Source organism: Alosa pseudoharengus, unplaced genomic scaffold, assembly GCF_046254945.1.
Source record: "Alosa pseudoharengus isolate Yale_2024_CS ecotype anadromous, Long Island Sound unplaced genomic scaffold, YU_APseudo_1.1 YU_APseudo_1.1_scf_9, whole genome shotgun sequence".
NCBI classification, from domain to species: domain Eukaryota; kingdom Metazoa; phylum Chordata; class Actinopteri; order Clupeiformes; family Clupeidae; genus Alosa; species Alosa pseudoharengus.
The window spans coordinates 10,376,989-10,386,493 of NW_027468881.1; the positions used below are offsets into that span (position 1 = coordinate 10,376,989).

General features: G+C 43.6%; 1 long non-coding RNA gene across 1 annotated transcript in view; it reads right to left on the minus strand.

Annotated features, from left to right (window-relative positions):
- Nucleotides 1-4,522: 4,522 nt before the first annotated feature.
- The window catches only part of LOC143115145 (uncharacterized), a 5,111-nt gene continuing 128 nt past the window's right edge, over nucleotides 4,523-9,505 (minus strand). Inside the window, exons 2-3 of the long non-coding RNA XR_012985058.1 lie at nucleotides 9,179-9,370; nucleotides 4,523-4,934 (exon numbers count right to left, since the gene is read on the minus strand). This is a non-coding gene — a long non-coding RNA (uncharacterized LOC143115145). The remainder of the gene's footprint in view (nucleotides 4,935-9,178; nucleotides 9,371-9,505) is intronic.

The following is a 9,505-nucleotide window of genomic DNA, read 5'->3' on the forward strand; positions in this document are numbered from 1 at the left end:
AAAAAGTTATTTCATGTGATGTCTGTGAGGCTACTTCGCGAGTAGTTCCTAGAGAAGAATGGGCGGCAATACCAATCCTGGTCACAGACCTTTTGCTTGTACAGGTTAGCCAGCTAGGAGTACAGCTGGCTAGCTTTTATAGTCACTTTATATCAGTTCAGATCATCTTCATATGCGCCGTTAAAGGGACACCAGGCAAGCCTGATGCTTTTTCTCTACGAAACTCCCCCTCGCTCGGTCTGAAGCTCTTTTCCTTTTCTTTGCGTCTTCTGTCAAGGGTTTTCGCTGCTTCTTTGCCGGCTCTGCCATTATACACACGTTTGCAACAATCTCTAGCGTTTCGTTAGCCTGCCTGCTTCGGTCGGCGGGTAGGATACACTGAACTTGCAAGCGGGATATTCTTCCTACAGGCAGTAGGGGCGGGCGAGGGAGTCTTCATTCGCCCTGTAACGAGTCATTTAACCATATACCGACTTACGAAAATGAGTAATTAGCACGAAAACGTTGCCTGGTGTCCCTTTAAAGCATCTCAAACAGTAAGCAGTAAGTAAGCGCTACAGGCGAAACAATAAAAGAGTAGCAGCAATATAAGGAACTCGTGTTGGTGAGACGTGAGGGCAGTTACAGGCCCAATACAGGCAAACTCCAGTAGGCAAAGCAGCAGCGTTCACACAGAAGCTGTAGTTGTTCCCCGTCCAGCTGTTAGCTGCAATCAACTACAGTCTCTGTAATATATTAAAATAGAAAGTTAAGGCTAAAATTGATGAAGAAAGTGGGACTGAACATTCGAAGGGCTACATACCAGTAGATAGAAGTTGCCTCCTACTATCCAGACAAACGCTGAGGAACATAGCAGCTGCTACCTACAGTAAAAACAGGCTACGTTTACTACATGCAACAGTGAATGAAAGAACATCGCGATGCAAAACGAAACCTACCATCAACGAGTGTTGGGCAGACAAAGGGGGAGAATCCACAGGCAAGCTGCGTGAGTGGCGGAAATCAGGTGAGCAGGAACCAGCTAGTCAGAAAGGCTGTCACCAAGCTTATGTACAAAAACAACTAATTGGCTGGCCAATTATCTGCTAGCTTGGGAGCCCTAACTGGCGGAAATATTCCATTCTGCTACACAATTATGACAGACATGACTCTGTATGTAGGCCTATGTCTTTAAAGGTGTGTGAAAGATCCCTCCACACTAATGACAGCATGATATCATGACCATATAATGATAGTATTGTAATGTATTTTGTTTTCATTTTTTGCCATTTTATTATATATTTCAACTGTATAACAATAAAAAAAAAACTGCAATGCAAAAGCACAAACAGAATTGTCTGTTCACTTTTGTTTTAGGATGACATTAAAATGGGTCTGGCACCATTTTTGATGTCAAAACTACATATTTCACCATATACCTAATGGTATTTCGGAAATCATTGAGTGCCATATTGTCCTTGGCTGTGTGTGTCTCCTTGAGGGTCATGTCATCGTAGTTCGGCAACACAATACAGAGCACTTTCCCTGGTAAAGAAGCAATTAGCATTTAGTCTGTTCTCTTGGCTGGGATTAATCTTAAAAAATCCACACCCATCTGCATAAGACTCTATTTCTGCATGAGCTGCGGTGTGTGGTGGCTGCTAAACGAGAAAGGGTTGTTTGGGGTGACCGAGCCCCACTTGTGAAATGCTCAGTTGTGTGACTTCGGGGGTCACGGTCTGTACAGAGGGAATGAAAGCAAAACGCTGGCTCACGGAGAGAGAGTGGAGGATGCAACAATTAAATGAGTGTTTACTGGTCGCACTTCATTAAGTTCAGAACAGCTGTTGCATTTACTGTCGTGTTGGGTTTACGGAGCTTCAAAGAAAAATGGGAGAGTAAATAGGCGCGCTTTGATCTGTGAATACATTAATGGATTTGGAGAGATAGTGGCTGTTATCTCTTCACCCAGCTCTAAATATTTGACTGAGCTGAACAACAGTGATGTGCAAATGCTAACATTAGGTCATGCCAGTATGTTTGATAGAAACATGCAGGTAACCAAACGGAGGCAATCCGACAATGGCCTACTTTGATTTAGCATACTGTAGCCATGGCATGAGTGACTAGCACGGGGCATTGAAAAGTCTACGACAAAACAATTGATTTTGTGCTATTGTGGTACCTAAGCTTGATGGCCCCGCCCCTCTTACTACAGCAAACACAGGCTCAAGTGGTTATTTATTCTCACCACCTAAACCTTGGCAGCCATTTGCTGGATGGGGATAGTATGTGTTTGTTGCTTCTTTTTTAGGTGGGTAGAAAGCTGACGTTTCTTCGGCTTCGAAACTGCCACGTCTTTCATCTGGAGAGGCAAGGAAAGAGTCTGCGTGAACAGAGCTCAGCGGCGATGCCATAATGGAGCTTGGGTAGCCCTGTTCGGTCCTCTGCCTGCCTGTCAGCTGGGATCCTCTGCAGCATGACACATTGCCGAGAGAGATGGAGGAGGAGGTAATAAAGCATTAAGTTAAAGTGTTTAGTCGAGCAGCTGTGCACGCATATTGCAGGCAGTCAGCTGGAACCCGGACTCGCAAGGCTGGGTTTGTCATCTGTTGTGGAATGGCAACAACAACACCCCCCCCCCCCCAAAAAAAAAACAGTAAAAGAAAAAACAAATCTGAAATGGCACACAGATTGGTTTATGTGTTTTTGAAAATGGCAGTCCAAATATTGTGACAGTGACAATGACATTACCAATGATTTATGCTTAACATTAACATTTGACTCAAAATTAACATCACTTTGTTTGTGTGCAGCAGAACACCCACACATCTCTGACTGTGCAACTGTTTTTTTTTCAAACAACCTCAAAAGCTTCAGTGTTTGCTGCTATTTTTTACCTTTTAAGTTGAGGAAATGCGATGACAAAACCACGTTAGGATATATGATAAACTTCTAACCCTGGCCAGCAGCAAACTTCCACCCACACTGCAATTTTATTTTCTCTCTCTCGGAATGGAAAGAAAGGAAGGCCGCTTGAGAACTGCTGCCCCCCCCCCCTTCCACTTTCTCCAAATGGCTGATTCGCTGACTCATCATGTTGCCAGATGTTTGCGAGCATAAACACATTGATCTGAACACGTGAGTATGGATCAGCCATATCTGATTTATCCCTTCTCTCTCTCACTACTCTTCCTGGGAGCAGCTAATTATCTGCCCAGGCTTTCCTGTTTTAAGCACATCCTTCACTAAATACCCCCTCCACAAACACACACACACCTTCCTCAGACAGATCACTATTAAAGTAGGGAGGTGGGTTGGAAGGCAAGCCAAAAAGAGGAGGGGAAAAGTAATGAGGGCAACTCATTAAGGCCATAAAATTAAAATATAATTCATACTCACAGGGTTCCACTGTGATTACTGTAAGCTCTGCCCTTTTCCCTGATTAGGAACGGGAGATGCTCTGAGCTTCTGTCTGATTTGCCATGACATACGTTACGTGTACATTTCATTTCAGCTACAGCGGAATGAAAGTGACATTTTTTTTGGGAGTGATTTTCCAAAAATATGTCTCTTGAAATGAAATAGAATGAAATAGTGCATGATGTTTTCACATTTTCTCCCGATGGATTTGTTAGGAAAGCAAAGCAAAGAAAAAACAAAATGAACAGAGAAAGGAAAATGTCACCCAACCCCACAACACATTAAAACAACAGAAGCCTGTTTGCTTTTGTGATTACTGTCTGATGGACAAAACGATATCAAAGGGTGTTCTGTCTTTATTTGCTGGCTATCGATCCCATCCGTGACAATAGCTTAGGTGAATTTTTGAAGGGAAAATTGAAAGCAATTGACTTTGACAGGCCAGACCTGCTGAACCTAGCAGCATTTTAAAAAGACAGCCAGAGTTCTATACCTGCAAACCACCTGTATTTAAGTGGTAGAAAATTGTGTTGAATGTCGATGACAGAACACTCACAAAAAGCCCTAATCGATCTATTCAATTCCTCGGCAAACACCGATATCTGGAAGTGTCTCAGCTGCAGCAAAAGAACCAATTTTCCTCATGCTTTGTGTGCAACTGCTTGTTAGCTTGTTACAGTAATGTGTTACAGCCACTGATCTATAAAGAACTTGTGGCATTGCTCTAGAAGAGCTTAATGCTCAGTCAATCTTCCCTGAATAAACAATGGTTGATGATGATGGTCTGTCTGGGGCATCCTCTGATGGGTGAAGAACAGTAGGCTATGGGAAGTATATCATACAAATGCCTCTAGGACAGGGGTCTCCAACAGGTAGATCACAAACTAGTAGCTCCCCACTTGTTTCTGAGTAGCTCTCCAAAAGGTTCAAGGAAAATGTTCACATTTGGTTAGCCTATTACAAGGATACACAAGGATACAAGGAAGTTTATTGTCACATGCATATAGTTACTGGAAGTAAGAAATGCAGTGAAATTATGTCTGGTGTCAGCCTATTTGTGCATTCACAGTATTAAAATCACAGTTTATAAATAGACAAGGCAAAGGAGTTGAGAGGAGCCTTAAAACACATATGAAGTATATTCAGCTGTTGTGGGTAGTGATCAGCAATGTGACTACATGCTACTACTAATATAAAGCAATAGTAGCTCTCAGCTAGGTTCATTTTGTCAAAGTAGCTCTCAGGTTGGCGACCCCTACTCTAGGAGGACCAGGGCCCCATCATTGTACATGTTAGGACATGCCAAGCAGTACAGAACAGTAATGTGCAAAACATTCTGGCGTTGTGATTTTTCAGGTGGATCCCAATCTCTGGCCACCACGCTGCCATAATGTAAAAAGATTCTCTCAGTGGCCCCAGTCGTGGCGCGGCTTGCAGGGGCACCTGCACCGTACGCCGGCGACCCGGGTTCGATTCCTGCCCCGTGGTCCTTTCCGGATCCCACCCCAGTCCATCTCTCTCCCACTCGCTTCCTGTAAAAAAAAAGCTCCAAAAAAATATACTTAAAAAAAAAAGATGCTCTCAGCATTTACAATTAAATGTGAAAAATCTACATTTGTTAATTAACAGAGGAGATGAGAGTCTTAAAAAATAATTGTTTTTATTCAATCTGAATATTTTAAAATACATTTTCTTGTGTTGATATTTTGTATTGGTATACAGTCCATATTTGTGTGTGTATGTATTTTCCTCTAGGTAGGTATGCTTGGATGTAGTGTGTGTGTGTGTGTGTGTGTGTGTGTGTGTGTGTCACATGCTCTTGAGTGGGTTTATAGCTGGTGTGTGTGTGTGTATTTTGCCTCATGTCTCTGGGCATCTTGCCCAGTCTCTATCATTCCCAGTGTTTGTACAGCGCTACTCAATGTCCCGTGACCATGTAAACGCAAGCGTGGAGACAGATACCAACACCTGCTCCCAAAGGTCATCCACCGACCTCTACCAATCAGCTCTGTCTTCTCCACCCCCCCCACAACCCCCACCCCCCGGTGGTCACGCTCGATGTGTTGTCCGTTTGCCAGTGTGTGCACTCCCTACAAGCAGTGCTCTTTGAGGAGCAATGGGAAACTTCTGCGTCAGCTGACCCGCGGGTCAGGACAGATGCATAAACACGACTCCATCTCCGCTCGGGTGAGACCCGATAAATACATTAACCCAGGTTGCACATTAACAAACCTTCATGTCAATGCCACTATTCCACACCAATTAATTCTGTCACCGTCACCCCCCCCCCCCCCGCTCTCCCTCTCTCTCTCTCCGGTAGCAGCCTGAGGCAGTGTCGGAAAATAACTCTTGAGCGACAGCACTAAAAAAAGGAAAAAAGAAGAGAGAGCAGGTTTTTTCCATCAGGTCTTTAAAAGTCATTAGTGTCTCATTAGATTCAGAGAGCAAACAAATATAAACATGCCCTCCACGGGGCAGAGGGATGGAAAATGAGGACAACGTTGTGCCTGTGTCGTTCGTTTTTTTCTTCTCACTACTATTATTATTTTAATTTCAGATTGTTATGAATATTGTGAAATCATTAGGGGTGCATCAATATTTATACAACCTAATTATAAAGTGAAGTGGCTGACTCGTCATGCCTCATGGTAAGAATAAAAGTGAATATTCAAAAGCAAGCACGCACGCCACTAGCCCATGGATAATTCACCTCATTGTAATCTCGGAAAAAGATCGTGAACAGGTGTCTGTGCTGTATCTGCGCTTTTCTCTCAGCCAATCAGGTCGGGTTGGAATACGCCGGAATGAAACTTATTCATATTTGAGAGGGAAGAAAATCGTCTGTCACATGTGGAGCCAGGGCAAAAAAAAAGGAAGACGAAAAAAACGAGGGAGGAAGCGAATTTGCTGATTCTTATGAATTTAGAGAGGCTACTTTACAGGAAGGAAATACATAAATGGGGGTCCTTAGCCAGCAGATATGTGCGCTAGCACTCGCTGCTATGCATATGCTCCTCTGGTTGGGGAGTTAGAGGAGACAGAAGGAGACTCAAGCGTACTCTGTATTGCCTTGTAATGACAGGAGAGAATTAACGCTAAAGTAGGGTCCAGTGGCTACAACCCATTAGCGCACCACTCACTTTACCAGATAGGACTATCCTTTAGAGGGCCCGCACATTGAATCCTGTTGGCTATGTGTGTAGAGGCTGATATTCCCCCCCAGGCTAAGTGTGTCTAACAAGCGTAACAAGTTTTCCGATTCCTCCACATTTCAAAGAACTCACAGACTGAGAGCATGTTACCCCTGTTGGCCAGTGCACTCTGAAGTGCTGTTTTATTGTTGTCTTTTTCCAGTGCTCTGTCCTTTAGCACATATGGATGTCTTTTTTTCCCCTCTCTTGAACTCTGCTTTTAGCAGTGCTGCTTGGTCTCATTAGGCGAATGGACTGCAGCTGTGTCCAAAAGTCTGTTACTCTGGAGTAAGCGTGGGGGGTCCGGAGTGATGACCGTCCATGAGAGAGCTCCTGCCTGTGAGTGTGTGTGTGTGTGTGCGAGTCATCTCTGGAGGTCAAAACAGCCGCTAAAGCACGGCCGCACGCTAAGTGCTCTCACTGCGCTCCTCGGGGGGAAAGGAGTGGACCTGAAGGTCTTTCACTTTACATGTGGATGCACACACATGAACAAAACAAACACTCACAAACTCTTTCTCTCTCTCACCCACGCACCCAAACACACACACAGACACACACACACACACACACACACACACACACACACACACACACACACACTCACTCACACACACACACACACAGACATATTCCACAAAGCTTCCCAGGGTGCTCCACTCACACACATGCTGTAGGCCCGCACGCCTGCAGGTCACATCTGGGACAGGGCCCATTCAGACGGGAGTAGCGGGAGTCCTCTGACTCTCTACTGATCCCCCTGCGATGCCTTAACGGGGATAAGGAGGTCAGTCAGAACTCAGTCACGTTAGGTCACTAGAGGACAGCCCAGCATCAGCACTCTCCTCCGCCACAGGCTACCTCCCTCATTAGCTTCCAGCTGAAGGATATTGGGTCATTTGCGCTGCTAAATACTGCAGATGCAGTTTATATAGTCATCTTAATAGATCAACTTTCTACTTTTTCCAGTTGAGCAGGTCTGCTCCCATTATAAATATGTCTGTCATATTTTACAGTCAAATTTCACCTATTCTTATTACTATAAGCGACTGATTAAGGTGTTCTATGGAGTGAATGAGAGGTAATTTGAAGACTGAGACTTCATTCTGATAGATCTTGCCTTGGAAGAGAGAGAGAGAGAGAGAGAGATCTGAATGCATTTGCCAACGAGACACTTTTACATGGAGGTCCGTGACGGGAGAGATGGCTAGAGAAAAGCAACGGTAAAAAAGAGACAAAAAACGAGGGAGAGTGAAGAATTGTGTGGAGGAAAACAAGACATTTTAGTAAGAAAGAGAAATGATTACTTAGCAGGAGTGTAAAGAAATTAGCTATTGTGTAATGTTAACAGTAATAATAATACATGGGAAGCCAATAACATTTACAGACAAGGAAGGCAAACGATGGAGGCTGGAGTAGAATGACAGTAGAATGACTGTGTGGTTATATGTGTGTGTGGGCATGTTGGAGACGATGTTATAGACCCTTTCAACAAGAAAAACAAAAACAATGCTTGAACATTCTATTTTGTTCCCAATCTACTTCCGCTTCATTAAGATAACATATAGAATGTTAAAACGGAAGCCATGTGGGAACAACTATGTTGCTGATAATGGAACTCTCTTGAAACGGTCAATATTTGAAATATGGAAAAACCATTGGAGAGAAATGAGAATAACAGAACAATCATGTGTGTGGGTTTAACAGGTCGAGATGAGGCTGTATAGCAAACCAATTTCTTTAACCTCCACACTCAAGACTTATTTTCTATAACTCTCCTCACTCTAGACTCAAGGGCAGTATATCTACCGGCTCTTCATTTCAGATGGACAGAATATCACAAATGAATGAATGACTGAATAAATGAATGGATAAATAAATCAATAAAGAAATAAACAAACATTTGTGACCTAATGCAGTGCTCTGTCAAGGTCAGGTCAATGTTTCTTTGAAGGCTTTTAACTGATTTTATGTTGAGATTCCAGTCCACTGAGCCTGTCTGGGGTGGGTTCATGGAGAGAATGAGAGAGAGAGAGAGAGAGAGAGAGAAAGAAAGAGAGAGAGAGAGAATAGTGTGAGTGAGAGAGCTGGAGGAAAGGAGGCGAAATCAGTAATTCATATTTCATTAGCACATTCCTCATCTTCATTGTGCACTGCGCTGGAGGCTTTTTTTGAGTTTGAAAGAGAACACCTTTTTAACCTGCATTCAGCTGAAAAGTGCTTCCAGTGCGGGAATCCTGTGTTAATTAAATTCACTGCTTCATTTTAAGTAATTGCATCTATAATTAAAAGCAATTAGGCGAGAAGGAGAAGTATACTGAGAAAGAGAGGATAAAAAAACAAATCTCAAAGTGTTTTGCATGAAAAGCTCATGGAGATGTGTTGTTGGAGGTTGGTGGTCTCTGCGATCTGAAGATAATGCCTGTCATATAGCCTTCCTTCCCTACCCCTCCTCCTCTCTCGCTTTCTCTCTCTCCTCCCCTTCTCTCTGAGAATAATGGTGATGGAGTCTGTTTGTTTTGACTTTGCAGTCGCTCGCTCGCACTAATAATTCCCATTGGTGCATTAAAGATATTCATGCGGAGTACCTTATCAGGAGTGCCGGTGACTTTGTCTCTTTCAAGGTAATTTGAGCAGGAGACTGATGTGTTTAGCTCCCTGAGTCGTGTGCGTGGAGACGCGACGTGCTCTTCGCATTCTTTTCACAGCTAGCGCCTGACAGTGTGTGGTTGGCTTGGTGAGAATTATTTGCTGTGGGAGAAGACAGTACCCACATCCTACTGCCCAAAACACGAGAGAAAAACACAAAGCAGTCAATGTCATTCACACATCTCATACAACTCACAGTGAGCACAGCAACACAACTGTTCTAAAATAATACCTCGTTGAGGTCAGTCAAGAAGATATGTCACAAT